Source organism: Onychomys torridus, chromosome 2, assembly GCF_903995425.1.
Source record: "Onychomys torridus chromosome 2, mOncTor1.1, whole genome shotgun sequence".
Lineage (NCBI taxonomy): Eukaryota > Metazoa > Chordata > Mammalia > Rodentia > Cricetidae > Onychomys > Onychomys torridus.
Genome location: NC_050444.1, coordinates 139394348 through 139420841, shown reverse-complemented (window position 1 = coordinate 139420841; position 26494 = coordinate 139394348). Strand labels below are relative to the sequence as shown.

Genomic DNA, 26494 nt, shown 5'->3' with positions numbered 1-26494 from the left:
ACTGGGTGGGGTGCTGATTTTTCCCCTTATCCCTCCCTACCACACAGTTTCTACACATATATCTGAATACTGTGTCCACAGGTCAAGCTTTCTCATTGCACCGAGGCCCTCAGATGGTTAGACTTGATTAAAGTCACTAGACTATCTAGTAGCAGAGCTGGTATCTACACTCGCGTCTCTAGACCTTGTCTTCGTTTGTGCCTGGTAAACTGGAGCATCATTTGGCCATGTGAGACATCTTCTGCATCCTTTGCCATCAGCATTCCGAGTCTTTGCTCTCCTGAGGTGGGGCTAGGCTGCACTGGGGTGGGGTGCATAGTGGGATGCAGGGAAGAAACAGTTCACTTCAGAGGTAGCCTCTAGCTCAGACTTGCCTTCTAACTTTCTGCCACACAATTAAGGGCTTGCTAATAAGCCATCCGTCTTGTCCCACAAAGAGCACGGCAGGCCTCCCGCCGGCTCCCTCCTCCTTTGGGAGGGGATCAATGCCTTATCTCAGCCGGGGCCTGTGTGGAGGAAGGAAGAAAATGAAAGGACTTAATTAAGGCGCAGAGGAGTGGAGAGGGAACCGCCTCGTCATCTCTGGCTCCCACCCTCTGAAGACAGCACTCCACAGCAGAGTCCAGGGAGACAGCTGCTTAGGGGTTCTACTCAGGCCATAGCCCTCTGCAGGGGAACTCAGGATGAGATGGCGAAGATCAGAGACTCACAGGGCTCAGCTACAGCTTGTCTCAATGTACCCACCTGACTCTTCCCTGCCCAGCCCACCCCAACACTGATCAGGCTTGGCCCTGGCTGCAGGCAGTGAGCTGAGACCATGAGCTGAGGGGGCTCTGCCACCGGGCCACAGATTTCATGTTCTTTCAGGTAAGAAAAGCTTTCTTGGCCCTGTTCCCCCTTGTGCCTGTGAATGGAATGTCTCTTGGTGCTTCCAAGGGGAAGGGACAGTGTGTGCTCAGCCACCCAGGCTCCTGCTCTAGGTTTTGGATGTAGAAGGCTTTCCATAACCCCTGTGCTTGAGGACATGATCACCGCCTGAAGGCACTGTTTTGGGAGGCTGGGAACCTTTTAAAAGACAGGGTCTTGTGGGGAGTGGTGATGATTGGCTTTACTCCTAAACATTGCTGAGTTGAAAGACTCAGTAGCCAGAGCCCTCTGGCCTGTGGTGCATTCTCCCTCTGAAGGTCTTCCTCTGTCAGGCAAGCCTGTCCTCTGTGGGCTGGGCTGGTGACATGTGCCATCTCTGCTTTCCTTGGCTTCTGCATCCTTTGTCCTTAGCTATGTGAAATTATCCACCTTCCTGAACCCTGCTGCCTCTGGCCCAGGGAGAATCCCTACCATTGGGGCTCCTGCTTCACTCTATCCTTTCACACCTCTTCCAAGAGAGCAGGTGGCACCCTCTTAGTTCTGTGACTATGACAGTCCTGCCTGCAGGGGAGGGCAGACGGGACCACTGCCTCCCATCCCAGAGGATCCCTAGAAACGTGCTCCAGCTGCCTTGGTGTGTCCCTGGCTCTGGCTGCTGCATACCTTCCTTCCGGGCTATTCCGGGGCACCAGGAGTAGAGGATAGAAGGAAGATTGCAATGGTTATACCTGTAGCATTGTCCTGCTTCTTCACCGCCCACAAGGGACGGGAGTCGGGGGACCACACTGGGCCTCCTTCTTCAAGCACAGGCTGTATTCACTTCAGCTGCTCTCAAGAGAGAGTCCTTCATGCTGGGACCCATTGAGACCAGTTAGTCGAGATAATGCATTCATTCAGGGGATGTTCTCTGAGGCAGTAAAAGGGGTGGTGCAGACTGAGCAACCTCTGGCTTGACCTGTATTGAGCTTCACGTTAATGGGAGTGTATATAGGATTGCCCCTGTTCATCACCCTCATGTATAACTGTGCAGCTCCGACCTTACTCACTGCCCCAACTGTCCCTCCTCACCAGAGCATAGTCTGAGCTAGAGAGAGAGAGAGAGAGAGAGAGAGAGAGAGAGAGAGAGAGAAACAGAGATCAGTTTTTTGTTTTTTTTTTAAGATTTATTTATTTATTGCACATACAGTGTTCTGTCTACATTCCAGAAGAGGGCACCAGATCCCATTACAGATGGTTGTGAGCCACCATGTGGTTGCTGGGGATTGAACTCGGGACGTCTGGAAGAGCAGCCAGTGCTCTTAACTACTGAGCCCCCTCTCCAGGCCTCAATGTCAGTTTTTATCTCACTCTTCCCTCACCTTTTGCTTAGGGTCTGGGTCCTCATCCACACTCACCCCTAAGTCCCATCCTCCACAGCAGGACTGCTTTTTGACCAGTTCACGGGACAGCACTACCTTCTGCCTGTTCGTGCTCTGGTGGGGCCTCGTTTTGAGCAGCTCCATGCCCACAGTTACCCCACCATTGCCCTTGCCCGCTCCAGCAGGTGTATTTAACAGCCCCGGTGCGGCAGGACTCCAGCTCACACTTTTCAGTCTGCGGCCTCCCTGTGCTGGGCCTTCCGCCCTTGTGGGGACATACTCAGCAGTCACATCCCTGCAGACTCTGAGCGTAAGTCAGTGATGTGCTGGCTCATACTGGCTACAAGCACAGTTACATGCTCAGAGAACTTGCCAGGCAGATAGGACATTGTTTGAAGCTGGTTCCTCCCTGCCTCCCTGCCCACCATGCGTGCTGGGCAAGTGCTCTGTCACTGAACCGTGTCCTCAGCCCAGTAGCTTGAAACCAACTTTGGTGAGAATATTTACACCAGGGGCATTGGCGAGTGCTATGGACGACCCCTTGTGTTCTTACCTGTTTTCCGGCACACTGCTGAACCGGGCAATACTCGTCCTGTGGGCGACCCTTTATTGAGGGGCTCAGGCGCTGCTGGGGAAACTGTCTTTCGCTCTAAGTCTTCCTTCTTCCCAGCATGGCCAATCCTCTGTTCTCACAGTGATGGCGAGTCAGTGGGTGCACCCTTGTGTTGGATTTTATTTGCTCGAACCATGACTCTTACGTCTTCGGACGCACGCTCCCCATAAGCTCTGTCTTGGCGGGCTGTGGTCCCAGGCAAGCTTGGACTGTCCTTTAAGTGCAGGCTCGTCTGTTTCCTTTGCCCAGAGGGGCCTTGTCTACGCTTTCCCTCTTGCAGTGTTTCTATTCCTGTGTCTGGTCTCCCCAGTGCAACAACTCCTGATTTGCCTTCAAGCACCTTCCGCGGGAGTGGAAAGGATTTTAAAATATTCAGTTGATTTAGGCAGCAAAAAGAACATTTTCTGGCCTGGTTATCACCTGTGAGTCTCTGGCCTGATACTTGCACAGCTTCCCTTGCTGATTGATTTAGTTTCCATTTGCAAGTATAACCACCACCTGTGTCGCCTCCCGTGACTTGCACACTCCTCTCCACTTCCCTTGGCACCCGGGGCCTCCATCCTCAAGTCATCCAGTTCAGATAACTCTTTCCCTCTTTCCCAGTCACATGTTATATGTCTTCATCTCATTTCCAGTTTCTAATGCAAAGCTGCTCAAACTCCGCCCGCTGATATGCGATCCGTGACTCAGTTTCCCATTTTCAGCTGATGGGTTGCACCCCGTCTCGTGGATTGCAATCAGCCGAGCAGGCCTGGTGACAGCTGGAAAGACTTGTAGCTGACTGGATTGTGGACAATGGCTATGGCAGTCCTGGGCTTGTCTCTCTGAGGTAGTCACAGTCCAAGAAAACTAGGTTAGGCAGAAAGGAAGAGAATTGGGCACTCTTCCCTCTGTCCCTCTACTAAAGAGCACCAGGTTAAGAAGGCTTAACGGGGATAATTAAGCTATCAATCAGAGGATCTTAGACTATTCTAGATTATTTGGGTAGACCTAATGAAGGATGTTAATTCTGTGGTCATTTGTTATGGCAATGGTGGGATACCATTGTTCTTACATGGGACTTTATGAGCACAAGAAAAACAAAAGATCTTCAAACCACTGAGATTTCAGAGCCTGCCTGTTGTAGCAGCCAATGAAGCCCACACTGACTAATGCAAGACCTGTTAGCTACCAGCCAGCTACCAGCCTCACTGTAGCCTGGAGGCAAAGGGAAGAGGCTGGGTTCTAAAGCAGGTGAGGCCGGTTTAGGTCTCTTGGCAGGTTGGCGGTTTCGACAGGAGTGGGCGCAGCATCAGTCCATTGCTATAACAACATTCCCAAGGCTGGGTACTTTATAAAGATAAGAGGTTTGTTCAGTTCCTGGTTTTAGAGCTGGAAAGTCCGACTAGCATTATACTGGCTCTGGTGAGGGACTCCTTGGTTGAGTCACATCATGGTGCATGACATCATGGTGGGAACATGTGTCAAAGGAGCGATCATGTGGAAAATCGGAAGACAGGTGGTTAGGAAGGGCCAGACTTCCTATTCTGTAACATCACACTCGGACAGGAACTAACGGGTTCCTTGAGATCTACCTTAACCTATTCCAAGGGCGCAACTCCCCACCAGTGGCGTAACTGTCCATTAGGTGCTACTTCTTTTCTGTGTACATGTATGTAGGTGTGTGTGGGTGCACATGTATGTATGTGGAGGCCAGAGGACAACCTCACATTTCATTCCTTGGGAATACCACCTGATTTTTGAGACAGGGTCTCTTCTTGACCTGCTACTTGCCCACTAGGCTAGGTTGGCTGACCGGTGACCCCCAGGGACCCACTTGTTTCTGTCTCCCCAGTGTTGGGGTTACAGATGTGTGCTACCATGCCTGGCTTCTTTATGGGGGCAGGGGGTCCCAGTTCAGACCCTCATGCTTGTGTGGTGAGCACTTTCCAGCTGAGCCATCTCCCACCCTTAGGCCCTGCTTCTTAAAGGTCCTTCCACCTCCATACCGCCACCCCGAGGATCAAACCTTCAATACACAAACCCTTGGGGGAAACAAACCATATTGAAATCCCCACAGGCGCTCAAAATGAGGCCACCAGCTCCAGAGCCCCGGGAGGCAAGACAGTGGGCCAAGAGGGGAAATACAGATGGCGAGAGGTCCATGCGGGGGACTATACAGCAAAATATTGGTTTAGCTGAGGCTGGACCCTCAGCCTCCTCATGTGTGAGGCATGGGTATGAGTGGGGCCCCATGCTTGGGTGTGTCTGCCACGCGTGCGAGTGTGTGGGCACCATACGTTGGCTCGTAGCTAGCGCCTCGTCTCCAGCCCCTGGATCTCCAGGGTTAACACTCCGCTCAGGCGCTGAGAAGTGCAGCCTCTCCACATTGGTAATTGAAATCAATTTCTCAGCCTTATCTTTAGGAAACCTATATAGTCTAGACTGTAATCTGAAAGCTTGAGCTCGGGCAACTTTTAAATGAAAACCCTCTGCCTGGGGGGGACGAGGAAGAAAGGAACAAGTGGTTCACCTCTTGTCGCAATTTCTCAAGCACAAGTGGGGTGGGGGGGGGGGGGGGGGGGGGGCCTTGTATTTTCCTTTGGGTGGTTAGCTTTGAGTATGTGACAGTGTGCCGGAGGATCTGTGAGTGTGTGTGTGTGAAGACGTGAGTGCTGGTGGAGTGCATTAGTGTGCATACATCCATCTCGGTGATGGAGTATATGTGTGTTTGTGTGTGGGTGTGCATGTGCAAGTGTGTAAGACTGGACATGTGTGCAACGACCACCTTTTTGTCTCTGAACCTGGGAGCTCATGCACAAGGGAGGTGGGTGATTTCTGTAGATATGTGTGCAGGTGCGTGGGATAAAATTCAAGGGCTTGTAACTGTGACCAGGACACTGATGCATGCTCATGCCTCCCATTTCAGAGGATGTCAGCCAATGGGCCGTCACCTCTCCATTCTCCTGGGCTCAGAACAGCGAGCTTTTCTCTTCCCAGCTTTCTTCAGAACAGATCTTCTCGTTTCCTTTTTTCTTCATTTTGGTTTTCCAAGACAGGATTTCTCCATGTAGTTTTGGTGCCTGTCCTGGATCTCGATTTCTAGACCAGGCTGGCCTTGAACTCACAGAGATCCGCCTGGCTCTGCCTCCCAAGTGCTGAGATTAAAGGTGTGTGCCACCACCACTGCCCGGCTGAACATATCTTCTCTAAGGAATGGTATGCCAGCAGGCAGGAAGCCTGGCATGGCTCAATCTGCAGGCCTGACCTCTGGGCATCCCCCATTGGTCTCGGAGAAGGCTGGGAGTGAGGCAGGAGGGTGCTAAGGCCTCTCCCTGAAGCCTCAAGGTAGGGCAGAGAGCAGGTGCATGCTCCCCTGTCATAGCCTATCTGCAGGTGGGCAGTTCTTCCTTTTTGTCTCTGACCCCGACCCCAGCAGAGGGTCTCCGCTCTCCTCGAAGCCCCATGGATTTCTCATTTGAAGTCAATCAGCCTTGAAATCCTTGCCAGTGACTGCAGAGTAATTGTAGAGCTGGTAATCAATGCCAGATGCTCAGCTGCCCAGGGTGGGGTGGGTAACTGAAGCACAACCTCCCCTGGGCTCCAGCAAAGACTGGAGGAGGGACTGACAGCAGAGCTAGAGGGCCGGGCCCAGAGGCAGCCTCACCCTACCTGGGGCTCAGGCCTCCAACTCAGATCGGGGGAGACTGTGAGGGAGGCAGGAGGACCTTCTAGCAATTGCTTTCCACACAGGGACAGGGTGGCCGTGGCAGCAGGAGGGACGTGTGTCTTGCTAGCCTGAGGACAATCAGAAAGTTGGGGGTGGACATGAAGTCTGCATGGGAAGCCAGAAAACCAGCTTTAGATTTGTGATGAATCATCATTATTAGTCATGGAGGGGCTCTATCTGCTAACTTACCTCTCTTCCTTGAGGACCCCTGGACCTGATGATGCACTCTGGTAAGTGACAGAGATGCTGGTGTATTAGGAATGATTGCAGCAGCTATGGGTTGAATCATAGTGATCATGTCAAAGAGGGGAATGTGGAGCTGGGGGATTAGGCTGTCTTCTGATCTGAGGGGGAGTGACTGGTGTGGGGAGGTTGAGGTGATGATGGTGTGGCTGTGGTGGTGGCGGTGGCTGTGGAGTGGGAAGGTGATGGTCTTGGAGGTGGTGATGATAGTGATGGATAAAGAACAGAGGATGAGTGAGGACTTTGGGGAAGGAAATCAGAGGTAGGGTGTGGACACAAGCTGTATGGGACGTAGAGACACAAGCTACAGAAGTGGAGGAGGGGGTTGGAGTCAGAGCTGAGACATGCAGGGACGGCCAATGCAGGACTGCTTTGACCCGGTGGGTGAGCTGCTCACGCAAGAGGCAGATGTCCTAGGTGCCCAGTCTCTAAAGCTGGGCAGTGGGTCACCTTCTCAGTGGCCATGTGTGCTGTGGGTCCCCTGTGGGCATCAAAGTCTGTGAAGGGAAAGCTCAGATCCCCAAGGGATCGGAAAAGCCAAGGAGTAGAGGCAAATGGTTAAGGATAAGCAGATACAACTGGGGGACAGGGATGCTCTGAAGAAGTTGGGGTGGCTCAGGACAGGGGGCACAGGAAGGGGGAGCAGAGGACGAAGTTCAAGGGCTGCCACCATGCACCATGGGCAGGAGAGATGGCAGCACAGAGACCCAGAAAAACAGAGTGGGGGGCAGGCAGGATGGCTCAGTGAGTAAAGGCACTTGCAGCCAGCCTGAGGACCCGAGTTCAATCCCCAGGACCTACATGATGAAAGAGAACTGACCCCACAAGTTGTCCTCTGACCTTCACCACCATGCTCTGGCATGCACGCCCAAATCAATCAATCAATCAATCAATAATCAATAATCAATGCAATAAAAATATTTTAGAGAAACAGATGGAAGGAGGGGAGAATAGATCAAAAGATACTCACAGAGGCGTGTGGGCACGCGTGCGCGCACACACACACACATACACATACACAGAGGCAGGCACACACACACACTCTCACACACAGGCAGACAAGGAGACACATGGATACATGAACCCAGACCTGGTTTGGCACAGTAGGAAATGCAAGTGGGCACACATCCACACAGAGAGAAGTGACAATGTTTACCCCCTTTACACGATGGGTAAGCATGGAACCAAAGTCAAGAGGCAGAGACCTAGCTGGGCATGGGGCTAGTCGAGTGGAGCCGCCCTATCTAGCAAGTGGCTGCCCATCAATCTGGGGGGATTTGGGGGAGATTAGTGAGGTCTTGGAGACCTGTCTCATTCCTGGGCCTTTGATGTCTGCCCTATGTTGGGGTGGTGGTGGTTTCTGGTGCTGTGGGTCACGGTTGCTGGGAAAGGCTCCAAAGAAGGGAGGGAGGATGGAGGAAAACAGTGCACAGGGCCGGGTAGCCTGTCTAGGGCTGCCAGAGGATGCCCCATGCACGGCGAGGACACAGCTGTTCTTTCTTTTCCTGGAACACTTTCTGAGGCACCACCTCCAGAGGGCACTGGACCCCTCAGAGGCTCCCAGACAAACCCCAAGGCTCATGCTTTGCAGTGGCAGCTTAGGGGGCCAGTGCCAGGCACAGGGGACTCTGTAAGTCAGAGCATTTTGGTGCATAAAATCTGGAAACAAGAGTCTATGAATTGTAATTGAGCATGACGGAATCTCATCAACACAAGTAAATACGAAATGCAAGAGGATAGGACATGCAGCCAGCACGCTCTTCACCCATCCCTACCCAGTGTGCAGATCCACCCCAGCTTTATTCTTCACACACACATGGCAGCGCTGGGTAGCTCTGAAGGCCATTGGACCCCTGAGTCCTTCCTGTCCCCATTTAAGGACACTGGTCAGTTGCCTGTTCTCCAGCCTCATGGCCGACCACTCTGCCTTCACTGTTTGGCAGTCTATACCCTTGGTTGGGAGAGTCTAGAGTCTAGTTCTCACACCCACTGCAGGCCTGGAGCCAGTGACAGACAGTGCCTGTTCCCTGTCTGAATCTTGCTGAACACTGTCCCCATCCTGTCTTCTTGCAGACCCATGAGTGCCTCTGCTGCGTTCATCTGTGGCCTTCAAGGTGGGGCTGGAGCAGACGGAATTCTGCAGATTTATTTGGCTACAGTCAGTTTTGTTCTTGATGTCACTGTCTCCTGGCTTCAGCCTCTTTCCTTGGGATAATGTTGGGATAAGGTTTGTAAGCCCGAGTGGAAGATCCTTTGGAGTCTAACTCTGTAGGCAGGCAGAAGTGTCCCAGGCTTCTGACATTTTGGAAAGAGCAGTAACTTATGACAAGTTGGAGAGGGGGCATCATGCAGGGGTAGCCTCCTTCTTGAAGGAGTAGGACTCTGATTTTAGACACTCCAGACCTGTCTGAATGGGCCACAGCAGAGAGAGAGAGAGAGACAGAGACAGACAGAGAGACAAAGACACAGAGAGAGACAGAGAGGAGAATATGAGTATGACACCAGGACAGTGGTCATTGAGTACCCCTCTGAGTAGCAGCCTTCCCCAGTTCCCATTGGGCAGAGAGTGCAGAGCTTAACCTAGAAACCCCTTTTCAGACAGGGGCACTAACCAGCCCCTGTGGAATAAATCCTGGCTTAATGGGGGGAGAAATTGGGGATATCAGGGATTCCCCAAATCTGTAGTTTGTGATCCTACAAGCCCATTGGGAGGAAAACAGCTCATGGTGAGGCATACTCAGGGACTTGTTCACATATATGCATATAACCCTGCATGTAGTCACAGGTACATCATCTGTTATATATCACAGAGCCCCAGCCCCCCCATACATATCACAGACAGAGCCCCAGACCCCCATGCTCATCATAGACAGAGAGCCCCAGCACTCCATGTTCATCACAGACAGAGCCCCAGCCCCCATGTTTATCATAGACAGAGCCCCAGCCCCTCATGTGTATCACAGACAGAGCCCCAGCATTCCATGTTCATCACAGACAGAGCCCCAGCCCCCCATGCATATCACAGAGACCCAGCCCCCCATGCACATCACAGAGCCCCTGCCCCCATGTACATCACAAATAGAGCCCCAGCACTCCTTGCTCATCACAGACAGAGCCCCTACCCCCCCATGTATATCATAAATAGAGCCCCAGCACTCCATGCTCATCACAGACAGAGCCCCAGACCCCCATGCTCATCACAGAAAGAGCCCCAGCACTCCATGCACATCACAGAGCCCCAGCCCCCCATGCTCATCACAGACAGAGCCCCAGCACTCCATTCACATCACAGACAGAGCCCCAGTCCCCCATGCTCATCACAGACAGAGCCCCAGCACTCCATGCTCATCACAGACAGAGCCCCAGCCCCCCATGCTCATCACAGAAAGAGCCCTAGCACTCCATGCACATCACAGAGCCCCAGCCCCCCATGCTCATCACAGAAAGAGCCCTAGCACTCCATGCACATCACAGAGCCCCAGCCCCCCATGCTCATCACAGAAAGAGCCCTAGCACTCCATGCACATCACAGAGCCCCAGCCCCCCATGCTCATCACAGAGCCCCAGCCCCCCATGCTCATCACAGAGCCCCAGCACTCCACGCACATCACAGACAGAGCCCCGGCCCCCCATGCTCATCACAGACAGAGCCTCAGCACTCCATGCTCATCACAGACAGAGCCCCAGCCCCCCATGCTCATCACAGACAGAGCCCCAGCCCCCCATGCTCATCACAGACAGAGCCCCAGCCCCCCATGCTCATCAGACAGAACCCTAGCCCACGAAGCACACCACAGACAAGCCCAGGCCCCCATGCACATCACATATAGAGCCCTAGGAATGGACAGCATTTCACTCTTGTATGTTTTTGGTAAATGTGAAGAGATTTCTTTCAGAGTAATTGAGATTGTTTTTCCAGTCCTGGGGACTGACTCAAAGCCTGTCATGTTAGGCAAGTGGTCTAGCACTGACTGGTATCCTCCACTTTTCTTTGACTTTTTATGTTAAGATAGGGTCTTGCTAAGTTTTCTAGGCTAGTCTTGCCCTCTCTGGATCTAGCCGAAACTGGGACTTGTAGTTGTGATCCTCCTGCCTCACCCTTTCAAGTAGCTGGGGAGGGGAGCTTAAGCCAGTGAGTCCAGCAGAGAAATGAAGGATCTTAATCCAATGGCTTTGAGTTAATGAAAAGGAAGATCTGCCTGGGTGAACCTGGTTGAGTCAGGTGAGGGTTTGGAAATGAAGAGGCATTCTTCTGCCAGCTTTGAAGAGCCATGCTGCCATGAGTTCTCCATATCCAAGCAAATGGGGTCCACCAACAGCCACATGAACTTGCAGAGGACCTGAGTCTCTAGAGTACAGCTTGATCAATGCCTCTGTTGCAGTCCCTACTGGCGAGGTGTGTTGGGTATCCTGGCCCATGGATACTGTGATATTTGATATTATTATTATTATTATTATTATTATTATTATTATTATTATTATAGTTTTCCGAGACAGGGTTTCTCTGTGTAACAGCCCTAGCTGTCCTGGAACTCGCTTTGTAGACCAGGCTGGCCTTGAACTCACAGAGATCTGCCTGGCTCTGCCTCCTGAGTGCTGGGATTAAAGGTGTGCCACCACTGCCTGGTGATATTTGCTATTTTAAAGTATTCTGTGGTACTTAGCTATGCAGCAACAGAACACTCACACGTAGACATCTCATGTGACCAAGGTACATAAATATAGACAAACACACACTCATGTGTACATAGACATCATAATGCAGACATTCATGTTTCCACTTACACATTCATTATATGCACACATTTACACATGATAACACAATATTTATATACATGAATATACATATAAACATAACTAAGTGTGTATGTATTCTTGGATGTGTGCTGTGGGATGGTTTTTCTGTATGCTGTGAATATGTGTTGCTACCATTAGTTAATAAAGAAGTTACTTTGGCCTATGGCAAGACAGGTTATAGCCAGGTGGGAAATCCAATCAAACATACAAGGAGAAGAAAGATGGAGTCAGGGCAGACACCAGCCCACCACCCAAGGAGCAACATGTCAACAGACTGGTAATGCCATGGCCATGTAGCAATACATAGATTGATAGAAATGGGTTAATTTAAGATGAAAGAGCTTGCTATCAAGAAGCCTGAGCCATAGACCAAACAGTTTGTAATTAATATAAGCCTCTGTGTGTTTATTTGGGACCAAATGGCTGTGGGACACAGGAAAACTTCTGGCAACAGATGTGGATGTACATAATTCTTAACATGGATGAAGGCATGTAAAGTCAACACAAGCATCCCTATTCGCACGAACGCAGACATGGGTCCTGCACATGTTCACACATCATAACAGTGGAAACATGCTGGTTGCTTTGTATGAACTGGCCGCTGCTCTGAGTTCTTCATGCCTACTGACCCAACAAAGTGGTAACCATGCAGATGCACACATATGATCTATGCATATTGATCTGTATGTTATCAAACTTCTGTAAGATGCCACACTGCCCTGAGCCACAAGAGACAAAGCTTTCAGGTACAGCAGGCTTCCCAAGGGTTTCTGTGGAGCTTGCCTTGTACAGTCCATCACCCGCAGGTCAATTCAGGCATCCTCACACCCAGCTACCATCACCCGCATGTGGATTTCAGCTTTTCCACTAGGTGGCGCTAAATTGGCACCTTGGGTTTGCTGGGCAGGCAACTCCCACTTCCACGGGTGTGTGTATGGGTGGGGGGCAGGGCAGAACTTGCGTCTTGGTTGAGGAGAACTGCCAACACTGCTGGCCACCAGAGCCCCATTTTCCATCTGCCCTTTTATTCCAACTTAATCCAATATGTCCTTGGAGTCCCAGCTCCTGAGACCGTTGTTACTGTCCTCAGCCAGCAGCCAAGCAGCGGCTAATAGTGCTGGCTGGTTCTGGCCTTGCTTCAACCCCCTGCCAAAGATACCTGCTCAGCTTTTATTAATTTGTTTTAAAAAACCCTGATGCACCATTCACTTAACCCCAGGGACTGTTCGAAGTGTCTTACAAATGTCAACTCATATGGTCCCTGTAACAACCTTAGGAGGTAGGGCTTTAAAATTATTATTCTTTATGCATGCATTTATTTATGTATATATTTATGTATGCATGCATATGCATATATATTTATTTGTGTATGTGTGCATGCACACACATGTGTGTATGGGTACCTGCAGAGGCCAAAAGAATTGTCTGCTCTAGGCTGCTGTGAGTCATCTGACGTGGGTACTGGGAACCAACCTTGGATACTTTGAAAGAGGAGCAAGCACTCTTACCCACCGGGGATGTCTCCAGCCATAAGTCTAATGACACTTATGACATTAGAAGTGTAGACCAGAGTTTCGCTAACTTGCCCAAGCTCAAACAACTGGCAAGTGAGGAAAGGTTAAGGATTCTTCATCCCGTTTTAGAGGTGGGGGAGCTGAATAATGCAGCACCAAAGCCAGCGGGTCTGTGGAGGAGCCTGGCCTTGAACCTGGAGCTCAAGCCCAGGGCAGGGTCTTCACCCTGGGTCATGGGATGAGTTCAGATGAAGGCCTAGGTGGTTGATGAGTTGATGATTTGTGACAGGGACACACTCCCCTCTGCTGCTTCAATGACCCCCTCCTTTGGGCTTGCAGTCCCAGAAGCCCCTTCCGAGCCAATGGGCTGTCTTAGGGTTTTCATGTGGAGTCCACAGAAAAGGCATAAAAGCAGGGCCGCTCCCAGATGATGCCCCGCTGCGGGTGAGTCTATAGACTCAGACACCGGAATGGGCCTTTTACAAGATACACAACCCATTCTACACTCAATTGCATCCCATAAATCAGGTTAACCTTTTCAGCGCGGCTCGGGGAAAATTAATTACTCATATCGGAGCACATGACCTTTTTCCCGGCCAGCACAAGGCAAGCCACTGGGGAGTGCTGGCTTCCTGTCCCTCACACGAGAGCAGCCTGGCCTTCAGGAACCCACGTAGGGCCACACAGCCATGGAGAGCAGCTAGCTATGGGCTTCCCAGGGATATTCCCAGGGGCTTCCCAGTGCCCTCTCTACCCTGTAGAACCTGAGTTCTTATCCGGGGGCCACAGGGTGCACATGTCAGGAAGGGGAGCTTCCCTGGTCCTCTTCCTATCCTAGTTTTGCTGGGGAGGGGAAGGGTGAGGAGAGGGACAAACAGTTAAAGGTTCTGTGTTCCTTCCTGGGAGATCTTTATAGATACCACAGAGAATCTAGCTGAGGATCATTTGGTAGATTTCCCATGAGGGTCTGCCACTGGCCCTAAGGGACATTCCACAGGAGGATCCAGCTACCTGACCAATGTTCAACAATGGGCCATCTCCCATCCAAGCACCAGCCGCCATCTAAGCAAACAGCGGTCCATCGCCTGCTGAGGAGACACCCACGCAGGCAGTTTGTACTGAAATTCGCTCTGGGGAGTAAGGGTAAAAGGGTACAGGCCCTCTAGAGACTTCTACTTCAGCTGGGACATAAGACTTGCAGTGCAGATTTACTGAGTAGGTGAGGCAGGCTCTTGACCAATCCTGGAATAGTTCTGTTCTCACAGGAGCTGGTGTGAGTGTGGATGCGAGTGAGTGAGTGTGTGTGTGTGTGTGTGTGTGTGTGTGTGTGTGTGTGTGTGTGTATGCATGAACAGAGGTGCACATTAGAGCACACACATATATGTGGAAGCCAGAGGTCAAGCTCAGGTCGTCTAGTCTTACATTTTGCCCACTTTGTGTTTTGAGACAGGGCCTCTCACTGGCCTAGTGCTCCCCAAGCAGGCTGGGCTGGCCAGCCAATGGGCCCCAGGGATCTCCATGCTCCTGCCTCTCCAGTGCTGGGATTACAAGAATGCACCACTATGCCTGGCCTTTTACTTGAATGCTGGGGACCAAACTCAGATCCTCATGTTTTCGAGACAAGTGAGCCATCTCTTCAACCCCCACCCCATTTTTTCCCCCTGGTGCCTGTAATCGTTGCTTACAACAGAGGCAAGGCATTCTGGGGAAAGTATCCTTTGACCATTATCCTAACCACATATGCCCATCCTGGTGAGGACAGGGTGTAGAGGTTCAGAGTTTTGCCTTTGAATCTGAATAGATTTTTTAAATTTGAAACCTGGCTCTGCTTTTTGCTCAAGCTGCCTAAACTTTGAGCCTTTGTTTCATTGTCCTTAATCAAAATGAAAAGCAAGCTTTCCTAAGATACACCTTTCAGGGAAGCTGTGGGAAATCACTGAGATAATGCCTGGAGAGTGCTTAGCACGGTGCCTGGTACTTAGCAAATGCTCATTAAACACCAGCTGTAGTAATTACTATGATCAGCTGCTAGTATGATTCTTGGAAGCCTGGTGAGCCGAGTTCCGAACCTGATCTGGAGAAACTGTGTGCTTTGGAGTGCATGCTTTGGAGGGTACTTGCAAAGCACGGAGCTGGAGCTGGAGCTGGGTGTGAGGGTTCACGCCTGAGATTCCAGCCCTTGGGGGATGGAGGAAAGGAGGCAATGAGTTTGAAGGCAGCCTAGTCTACATGGTGAGCTTGAGGCTAGGCTTGGCTATATAATAAGACCCTGTCTCAAAACCAAAACCAAAACCACATACTAGAAAGAGAAAAATACACTGCCAGTCATCTTGCTTCTTTGGGTCTGGATTGAGGTGTTTGTGCCTCTGACCTTGAGCAAATGGCAAAGTTTCTCACTGTCTTGGTTCCATCAGAGAGAAGGACGTTCAGTTTCTGGCCCTGTGAATAGAGGCAGCCCTTCCCCTTTCTTCTCGTTCTTGCTGAGGATTGGTGCTCTCAATCCCATGAGCAGGTTGCTCGCCTGGAGGGCCTGGCATTTCTGTAAGAACAGCCACCTGTGCCCCCTTGCCTAGGGATTCTTGGGGTAGAGGAGCCAAGCAGGTGGAGGTGAGGGGCTAGATGAAGCCAGAGGAAGTGTGGACTGCAGGTCTTCCATGAGACGATGCATGGAAGTGGCAGACCACACAGTGTGCTAGGGAATGGAAACGGACACGATGCCAGAGAGGCAGCTGGGGCACCGTGGGGCTGCTGGGGGCAGATGTAAGCTCAATTAGCAATGGAGGGTACCGTGTGGAGGAAGCAGGCTGACATCTGTCATGTGTCCCTGGTCCCATCTTCAGCCCACACGATCCCATAGCTGCCTCTAGTTCATTTCATCTGTATTCCTGAGACCCTGAAATGGGCTGACCTACAGGCCGCCAGCCGGATGGATCCTTGACTTCCAGACCTGCACATCCGTGAGCCAGCAGGGGGCCTTACCCTTGGATGACCTCAGGAGCCTTGCTTACCATCAACCTGAAACAACTTCTTCTATATCCTTTGCCTGAGAACTGCCAGTCATTCCTCAGGGCTGGTGCCTGCTGCGATATTGCTGTGAGACTCTGTGCCAAGCCACTGAGATTTTCTGTCCAGTGGGGAGGCTCCAGGCAGACGGAGGGAGGAGGCTTCCGTTGGCTTCCCCGTCCTTGGGAGGCTGGGCACTGGTTCTGCCTCTGCTTGCACCAAACACCCCCATATCCCTCAGAACACCCCTACTTTACTGGGTTCTATTTTTGTCTTTTGGGCCCTGTGACTAGCAACTTGAAAACTGTTTCTACAGCTGTGGAGTGTGTCCTGGGCACGTGGGAGGCGAGGGAGGGGAGAAGGAAGGAGGGGTGAGTCAAGGAAACCCAGTGTAATGTGTGTGGCAGCGTATGCCACAGGAGGGTGAGGAGGACCAGGAGCATGACGGTCCAGTGTGGGTTGTGTTTGTGCGTGTGACATGGATAGGGAAAGACTGAATGAGACCAGATACAGGGTTGAACAATGACATACCACTTCAGAAATAGGGTGGGGAGGTGAGGGGCTCCCAGGGGAGGAGCAAGGAGACCACAGGGATGATCACAAGTCCATGGGGCAGGATGAAACTTTTCTTAGTGCCCAAAGGACTAGGCCACCAGCTGCTGTCCAGTGGGGCCAGAGGGCTTGCGGACTGCTGGGAGGCTGGGAGACAGCAGGGGGTGTGAGACAGAGCCTGTCCTGGGCCTTACCCATCTGTGGCCATCCTGCACAGCTGGGAAAAGGCCCTCTGCTAACCCCAGGGGTCTCCTCTGTGTGTGTGTGTGTGGGGGGGGGGCGTCGAGCTCAATCAAAGCCCACAGTTGGTGAGGCCCTGTTGTTGATCTGCCTCCTGCCTATAGTCCAGCCCCCTCCACAGTAACACACAGACACAGTGACACACAGACATACAGACGTGCCTTCTTTATCACACACATTGACATGTAATATAGATACAGAGAACACACACACAGTAATACTTGTGTAAACATAGACACGTAGGCACACTGAAACACAGGCACAGACACACAATGTACATACTAGCACAGAGACACCTATATGTGTGTGGATGGACACCAACACACAGATCCAGATGAATGTACAGAACCCCAGAGACAGAAGGATGCACAGTGACCCTGCAACACAGACACCCAGAAGAACTGACAAGCACAGATGTACATAGTCACAGATCTCCAACTCTCAGAGGATAAATGCAGACAGATGTGCAGACACTTGTGGACATGCAGAGGTTGACTTAGCCAGCAGACATGTGCCATGCACACCTATGTGCATGCGTACTAGGCACATATATGTGCACAGACATATAGCACCATGCGGACATGGCCGGGACCCTCAGGTGGCTCTCTGGTGGGTAGGCCTTACACTGGCGGGGTCTTGAGGACTGATTTCCAGTCAGCTTTTCCTTCCATATCTGGAGAAAGTATTGTTCAAGGGCAGGAACTCCTTGTTCTGCATTGTAGTCCCTGTAGTGGCTGCTGAGCGGGTTCGGGGTGGAGGTGGGGGATGGGTGGGAGGGAAGCTGTTCACTTGGCCTTCAGAAGTGGGATGGGCATGGCAGGATTCCTGGACATGGCCATCACTGGGGAGGGCCAGGCAAGTGTATGTTGGGGGCAACAGAACTAGGCTCCATTCCAGGCTGAGAATCAAGCCGGGCTTCCTTGGTTGGGATCTGTGGACTCTGGGTATAGCAAACAGGGCTTCCTGGGGCTTGTTGGGGCCCAGGCCTAGCCAAACTCTTACTGAGAACTGAAAGTCTTTATCCTGGATACATGACTATGTATGTGTGTACAAGTGTGTGCATCAGTGCATTCACATATACACACATACACATGTATGAGCACATGCCTGAAGTCATGCCTGTGTGGGCACTGCTTTAAGTGTGCAAATGCATGTGTATGCACATGGATATGCCTGTATGTAGGGTGGAGTATTTGTATGTGTGTGTCTGCATGGCTGTGGGAGTGTGGCTGTACATACACAAGAGTGCTGTTGTCTGAGCTGCCAATGCTGCCATCGCTGTGTACCTCAGCCTGGGGCAGCTCCAGATGTTGTTCTAACATTCCTCATTCACTGCAGAAAATCAAACAAACAAATGAAAAATTAACGCCATTGTTAGCCAGGGATGCCCCCAAGCGGGTAAAGCTGCCTCCAGCCAGCCCAGCTGGTGCAGATGGTGGCGGCTCCAGGGCTCACCTTGGGCCTTGGCACAGGCACAGATAGGATCAGTAGTGGGCTGGACTGCTGCTGGTAGGGCCCTGGTGTGACTGGGGAGGCTGTCAGGGCCTCCAGGGAGTGTCTGTCTCTTCTAGGCATTTCTGCCCCAGGCATTTCCTATGGTTCCAGGCCAGGAGGGCAGGATGCATCCGGCACCTAGTGCATTGCAGCTAGCAGGTACTCACTGAGCAAGGTTAGCCTGGCTGACTTTTACATATGATTCCTTACATCAACAGCATTCGACAGAGCAGGAAACTGAGGCTTGGAGAAGTTATTTAGGTTGGAGAAGTTATTTAGGTTGCTCCATGCTGTGATGTTTGTGTGTTGAGGCAGTGATAGCTGTGAGCCATCTCTAAAGTCCTCTCAGTTTAGGGACCTCTCACTACACGGATACATATGGTGATGGATTAGAGGTGGCTGCAATATTTCCACCATCTTCCTTCTTGAGAGGTGGCATCTGATCTCCTGGCTGTGGATTGGGGCTGGGCTTCGAGACTTCCCAGGCTCAACTCTGACAAGCCTGGAAGCTTTTGTTTGTTTGTTTGTTTGTTTTCGAGGCAGGGTTTCTTTGTGTAGCTTTGGTGCCTGTCCTGGATCTCGCTCTGTAGACCAGGCTGGCTTCAAATTCACAAAGATCCTCCTGGCTTTGCCTCCCGAGTGCTGGAATTAAAGACGTGTACCACCACCGCCTGGCAGCTTTTAACCCATTAGGAATCTCTCTGTAGAAGCTCTGTGTGGGTGTTCCCAGGAAGGTTGTGGGAGCCAGCTGCTCTTGGCACCAAGTGTGTGAGGAGTCATCTTGGACCCAGATGACTTTGCTCTCCAATGGGAGCTGCCATTTCTGTTAATGTCCCAATGGCTTGTAAGAGAATTAACCAGCCAAGGACAGCCTGGATTTCATTTTCTTTGTTTTAAGTAATTTTCTTTTATTTGTGTGTGTGTGTGTGTGTGTGTGTGTGTGTGTGTGTGTGTGTGTATCATACATGCACACAGAGGCCAGAAGGTGTCAGATTGCCTAGAGCCACAGGCATATGAGCCCTCCCATGCGGGTGCTGTGAATCGGACCCCTGTCCCCTGTAAGACAACAGTGCTGTTAACTGCTGAGCCGTCTCTCTAGCACCAACAGCCCGGACTGATCCATAAAATCATGAGCTATGACAAAATGATTGTGGCTTAAGCCACTTAATTTTGGAATAGCTTGTTGATGCATCAATAAAACTACATACACACACACATTTATACACTCCCCACACCCATACCCATACACACGCACACACACACACCCATACCTCATTTGACACATACTTCTCCAACCCCCCATAAACGCATGCACTTAGATACACACACAGTGAGACCCCCACTCCCACCCGCACACTATGATGCTCCTTGGTCTTCTTCTGGTCCGCTCCTTCCTGCCCCGAGCAGCACCACCCTCCTGTGTGCTGGCCCACCGTGCTTTCCAGGGTGGGAGGTGCTCACCCCCGGAGAAATGACAATGGTTCCTCATCAAGCAGCCGAGATCATTGTTTGTGGACTTTCTCATTTGAATTCTTTCCAAGAATCGGAATGAGTAATTTCATACGGAAATGCACAAAAAACAGTAATTACTCTGGTTGTGTCATAGCAAACAGCTCTGCCGAGTGGGCCCTCTGCATCCTTCGTCACGCCTTTCACATCTGCTCCAGCCTTGCACCTACGGCCCAGGAGCTGGGATGAGGAGTGCATGGCCCTGAGAAGAGATTGAGTGTATTGGATGGGGGAAGGAGGCCTTTGTTTGAGGAGGTGTTCTTGGTGGTGTATCCTTGGGTCTGTATCCAAGAGCTAAGAAAGGTCATCATAAGCCCAGCCTCCAAATGCCATGTGCCACTAGTTGGCTGGGTCCTGTGGGTACCAGCCTAGGTGGTGACATGTACCTTCCCTGTGTGTGCTTGTGTTGATAGGTGTGAAACAGTGGTTATGGGTGTGGCCATATGTGTGTTAGCATCTGCCTGTGAATGTGACTATGGTTGTGAATACCCATGTGGCAATGTGTGGCAGTGTGTACATGAAGGTCCCTGGTAGTGATTTCATATACATGGATGTTTATATCTATGAGGATGGCTGGGATGGAGTAGCCACCTGGCTCTGTGTCCCTGTGTAGGGCTAAGTGGTCCATTGCCTGTGTGTGCCTGGGGAAACAGCTTGTCATGGGTAGAAGAACAAATGTATACATGTGTGTGTGTATGTGTGCTTGTGAGTGTGTATGTATGTGGACACATGCATGTCACAGGCACCGTGTGAACTGTATATCTTGGTGAGAAGCCATGATCCTGTCGGGGTGCTGTGCAGAAGGGTAGTACAGAACCTGCCTGACGGTGAAGGCCATTTCCAAGGTCAGGCTGGAGGTGTTTAGTACTAATCATTCAAACACCATTTCTGGGCATCAATATTGTCGATCCAGTGTGGAACAAGACAGAGAAGACCCTGTACTGTTGGAACTTGTTGTATAGAAAGAACAGAGAAGAGCCGATATCATATCCTAATAATCATACCATCATTAAGTTCCAGGAAGGCAAAGAACCCAGCTTGTGTGGGGACCCCACTGCTCTGACCCAGGGCTGTGTGGGACCCACTGCTCTGACCCAGGGTTCTGTGGGACCCATTCCTCTGACCCAGGGTTCTTTGGGACCCAACTGCTCTGACCCAGGGCTGTGTGGGACCCCACTGCTCTGACCCAGGCCTGTGTGGGACCTTACTGCTCTGACATAGCCTGAAAGGTCAAAGCTAACGAGGATTCTCTGAAGAAATGCCACTAGACTGAGGCCTGAAGAGAGGCGGGGGCCAGCCTGGCAGAGGGGGTTGGGGACAGAGAGGTGGGATGAGTGTTAAGAACACAGGGAACAGCACACATAGAAGTGCTGTGTCATAGAGCAAGGTCCTGTGAGAAAACACAGGAAGGGTGGGAGGTAAGAAGGGAATACCATCTCCTTGAGGCCTTCTGGGACAAGGCCAAATTTGACCCTTACCCTCCAAGCAAGAAAAAAGCAGGGAAAGTTCTCTCTGTTGAGCCAAGAGCCAACTGTCCATGACCAGGGTAGGTAAAGGAAGCTGGTGGGAAGGCAGATGTGGTGGCTTGGCCCAGGAGTACATGGTGAGGGGAGGAAGGGAAGAGGGTCCAGGAGTCTCTTGGGGTGGGAACCACCAGGCATGGATGGGGGATGGTGCCTCAAAGTGAGATATTCCGGGGACTCCTAGGTCCGGTGCCAGGTCAAGAGCCAAGGACAGAGAAGGTGCAGCATGAGGAGGAGTCAAAATGCTCTTCTCCACAAGTGGTCGGGGCACCTGGGCGGGTGCAAATGCCCCGAGGTTGGACTAGACCAAAGTCTGTTAGGAAGGAAGGCTTATGATGTGGTATGGGTGGGGGTGGGATGGGGAGCAGGGGCTGATTCAAAGGGGAGTCAAGATCTGTGTGTGGGGGAACCAGCTCAGGTGACAGATCTGGGGGGGAAGGGGTGTCAACTTTCATGGCCTCATGTGCAACATATGTAGGGTGGGGACGTGAACTAGTCACCCGGACAGTGCATTGAGGTGCACACACCTGTGCATGCACACACTACTCAGGGCAGCAATATCCACAGCAGCCGAATGGCGGAGCCTGCGGAGTGCTCACCAGTGGATACACTGTGGCATTTGGGTGCAATTCAATGTCGAAAGGAAGGGCGTTCTCACATCTGCTGTCATGTGGAAGAAACTTGAGGATGCTGAATACAAGAAGTCAGACATAAAAGGAGAAATCCAGGGCCAGGGATTTGCCACACGAAACCCTTGCCACACAAACATGAGGACCTGAGTTCGGACCTGCATAAAGCATCTCTAACCCCAGTGCTCACCTGTTAAAGTGGAAGTTTGAGACAGGAGAATTCCCAGAAGCTTGAGGGCAGCTAGCCTGGTGTATGCAGCAAAGAGCCAGAGACTGTCTTAAGCAAGGTGAGACCGTGTCTTACTCAAGGTTGTCCTCTGACCTCCGCATGCACACTGTAGTACATCTGTGTCTGTATTCACATACACGAATATGAACACCACACACACAAAGGGAGGGAGGGGAAGAGAGGGAGAGGGAGAGGGACAGGGAGAGGGAGAGGGAGAGGGGAAGAGAGGGAGAGGGAGAGAGGGGGAGAGGGAGAGAGGGAGAGAGGAAGGGAGGGAGGGAGGGAGGGAGAGAGGGAGAGAGGGAGAGAGAGGGAAAGAGGAAGGGAAGGAGGGAAGAGGGAGGGGGAGAGGGGGAGGGAGGGGGAGAGGGAGAGGGAGAGGGGGAGGGAGGGGGGAGGGGGAGAGAGGGAGGGAGGAGAGAGAACTACAGTGCGCTTGCACTCACGCGGACCATCTACTGTCATCAGATTTACAAAGAAAGGAAAAACCGTGCTGCCCCCAGGGGCTGAGGGAGGAGGACGCAGGGAGTCACTGTGTGGTGGGGGACAGCATTGCAGTCTGGGGGATGTTAATATTCTGGAGATGGATGGTGCAGATGGTTGTGTAACAATGTGAACACACTTAATGCCACTGAATTACACAATTAAAGCTGGCAAATTGTATGTTATAATATTGTAACGCAATTAAAAGCTGAGGTCCCAGACTCTGGAGCCGGCCATGTTGTTATCGTTTCTTGGGTGTGCGGCTTAGGGAGGAGTGAAAATTAGCACAGCAAAGCGCAGGCGTTTGCTCCAGTCAAACGCCACCTACTAAATCAAAACTATACTTTGAATTCTAATAGGAATGACTAACTCTGCCCAGGAGAGGTGGAAAGAGAGAATCAGGGAAGGCGGGGTTTTGGAGGGTGAATAGGAGTCCTTGAGGAAGGACTCATAAAGGAAGGCCAGACAAGCAAGAAGAAACTGACTTTGAAGTAGAGATGAAATAGGATCAAATCCTAGCTCAGTTGTTAGCTGGGTGAGCCAGAGCATAGAGCTCTCCAGCCCCAACCTGTGGATTAAGTTTAATGAAACAAAAACATGCTTCGGGGTTACTGCAGAGCTTGGCGATGGGGGTTATGAGGTACCTGGCAGATCGGGTGTTCAATACATGGTGAGCAAAAAGTTCTTGCTGGTTTGTGTTCAGAAGTCAGAGGCCAGCCAAGGGCTGACATGATGGCAACGTGGTTAGAAATTCTACAGGATCAGTCAAGTTCGAGGGAGCTTGGAGCCTTTCCCGACCCTCCCTCGGCTCTCCACATTCATCGATTTGACCAGTTTGTACTGATCAACTCGAAAGCAGAAGATCTGGGTCCCAGATCCTAAAAGGTGAGGCTGAGGAGGGAGGTCTCTGGAACCTGCCCTGTCTGCTGTTCCCAAGTCAGTGCCAAGGACAAACACCATGGCCCCTAGAGACAGACTGCAGAGCCTTCCTTCAGGGAGGTTCATCATACCCCATGTCCTTCCTGGAGGGCTGGCGAGCAAACAGTCTTGTGTGTGGGTATTTGTGTCCAGAAGTCAGAGGCCAGTCAGTCAGAGGCTGGCATGACCGCAACATGGTTAGGACTTCTGCAGGCTCAGTCAAGTTCATGGGGCTCAGACCCAACCAAGTCTTCCCAGAGGTGACCTTAGGCCTATCACAAAAAACATCACCCCTCTGGCCCTTCACTCTGCCATTGGACCGCCCAAATCTCAGACTGCCTGGGTTGGGTAAGTTTAGATGAACTAATATGTAAGACCCTTGGCTGCTGTGGGGACAGGGCATGAAGGTGAAGTGACCATCTTGGTGCTCACTAGAGCTGTGGGAAGGCTTTAATCGTTTTTGATGCCCTAGGCAAACGACGTCAAGGATTGGGTCTGGAGGGGTATCCTTGGATGTATCCCTGTCAGCTCTTGGTTCGCTCAAGCCTTTGAGCACGGGTCTTAGAGCAGAGGCTGCAGCTGGAAGTGGCTGAGGAAGAAGTTCTCAGAGAGAAGCCTCTGGCCTCACAACCCCAGCCTCACCGGGGGGCTTCACAGAAATCTCCATTCTCAGACTCGGGGCCAGACCCCTAAAGCAAGCTTGGGGGTACTCCTCACACGGCGCTGAAACTTGAAGTCAGACCCACTGCCAATGCTCCATCCTCTGTGCTCCCTTGGTGTCCCAGCTGAGAGTACTCTGCCGGCAGGAGGCACAGACCCAGCTGAGTCTCTCTGTGGCTAGAGCATGGGCGGCGGGGGACTCTCTTCCCTCAGCCTCAGCAGCAGGGTGGATGCCAGGGGGATCTGCATAGCTCATTAGCTCTTCTCTGGGCTTCAATCCCTCTTAATTAGTTTTGCAAAATTATTCATTAAAAAAAAGCCCAGATTCATTACAAATCAAATATGGGTCCTTGCTAAGTTTGTATGCACGAGTGTGTGTTTGTGAATGTGCAGGTATGAGTGTGAGTGTGTACATGATGTATGGAGGTCAGAGGATAGCCTTGGTGTGGTACAATGGACTGGAATCGGCCAGTGAAGTAAGATTGGCTGTCCAGCAAGCCTCAGAGATCTGTCTCTACCTCTCCAGCCCTGGAGTTCAGGCGCATACCACCATGCCTGACTTTTATATGGGTCCTGGGATCGAACTCAGATCCTTGGGAGAAATTTACTGACTGAACTATCTCCCCAGCCCCATGTCCTTGCTGACGGTATGGGTGAACATGAATTTGTGCCTGTGTCCCAAGGCTTTGTCTTGTTCAGGCCCCTGAGCCTAGCACCCACTTCTCAGGGCCCCCAGCTCGCAGTCTTGATGGCAAGGATGGACAACTGTAGACCTGTTCTGGCAGCTGAGCATCCAGAGTAGACAACAGTGCCCAGTGCTGGTGAAGATGTAGGAAGGCCAGTGTCCGAGGCAGGCCTGGTCCAGTCTGAGGACTGGAAGAGGCTGTCAGGTATCCCTTTACGTGTCTGATGTTCTCTCGTGTCTGGAATCTCTGGGCATTAGGTGCCCTGGAGCTCGAATTACAGGTGGCTGTAAGGTGTCTGACATCGGTGCTGAGACCTGAACTCAGGTCCTTGGCAAGAGCAGCAAGTGCTCTTAGCTGCTCATCCATCTCTCCAGGCCCTAGGCTTCATTATCCTACATCCTTTGGTCTTTCTACTCTAATCCTGAGAACTCTAGGATGAACCCCTCCTGTCTCCCTCCCAGGAGAAGCTAGCCAAAGAGCTGACTGGAGAGCTGTGGCTGGGGGTGTCCAGATATGTCAGGCCTAGAGTCTGGACCATCCTCCTATCCTCTCCCATCATCTCCATCCTCCCTGGGTGCCTTCCCTGCTGGGAGCAGCCCCATTTGGAGCCAAGTAAATTTATGGCATAATTCCGCATGGAAATGCATGGAAATACTGCCAATTACCATCAAGGCAGAAGGGGAGGCTGCGTCCCCCGTGCCCTCCTTGGTCTGCTGTCTGCTAGTTCCTAACTCCTTGAAACCACAGGGAGCTAGGAGCCGGCTTGCATGGCCCAGATTATTGGAGTGGGACATTTGTATAAAACTCTTGATTCATCTCACCTGGCCTTGGTGGTTTGTGGCAGGAAGGGCTCCTTCACATTAAACTTGAGCAGACCTGGAAAATGCCATTCTCCAGCCTCAGCAAAGCCAACAGCTGATGCGATTTATCTAACTGCAATCAGTTCATCAAACTAGGGTAGGGCTCAGCCGCTGGAAAGACTGGGGTAAGGGGCTGGGGTGGGAAGTCTGATACAATCGGGTCTGTTTAAAATGCAAAGGCTCAGGAGATTTAGGAAATGCTGTAAGGGGGGTGTTGGGGAGCATTTAGCAGGCACTGAGCCAAGCTGGTGGGTGTGTGTGCGGGGGGGCACCAGCTGGCCAAATTCCTTCAGCAAAGGCATCAGAAGCAATAGAGTGGAGGCTCTGTGCTTTAGAATCACTCTGTGCCTGCCACAGGTGCTGGCTGAGCCTCATCCTGTCCACAAAAGGAGGATGCTGTCTACTGTGTGCTTCTGAGGGGTGGAGTAAGGTGATGTAAGGCCCTGCCCCATCTTTGGAAATCTCACGGTCTAAGAGGCAGGTCATGGAATTTGGACAGGGTTGTGTGTAGGTGATCATGGTGGGAGAGGCCCATGGTGGAGCACTCAGACCCTGTGGTCAGATGAACTTGGTTCAGACCTGGGTCTTCCCATTTGCTTGCCAGCTG

General features: G+C 51.6%; 1 long non-coding RNA gene across 1 annotated transcript in view; it reads left to right on the top strand.

The window, feature by feature from the left end:
* Positions 1–489: 489 nt before the first annotated feature.
* The window catches only part of LOC118578288, a 122274-nt gene continuing 96269 nt past the window's right edge, over positions 490–26494 (top strand). Inside the window, exon 1 of the long non-coding RNA XR_004944244.1 lies at positions 490–867. This is a non-coding gene — a long non-coding RNA (uncharacterized LOC118578288). The remainder of the gene's footprint in view (positions 868–26494) is intronic.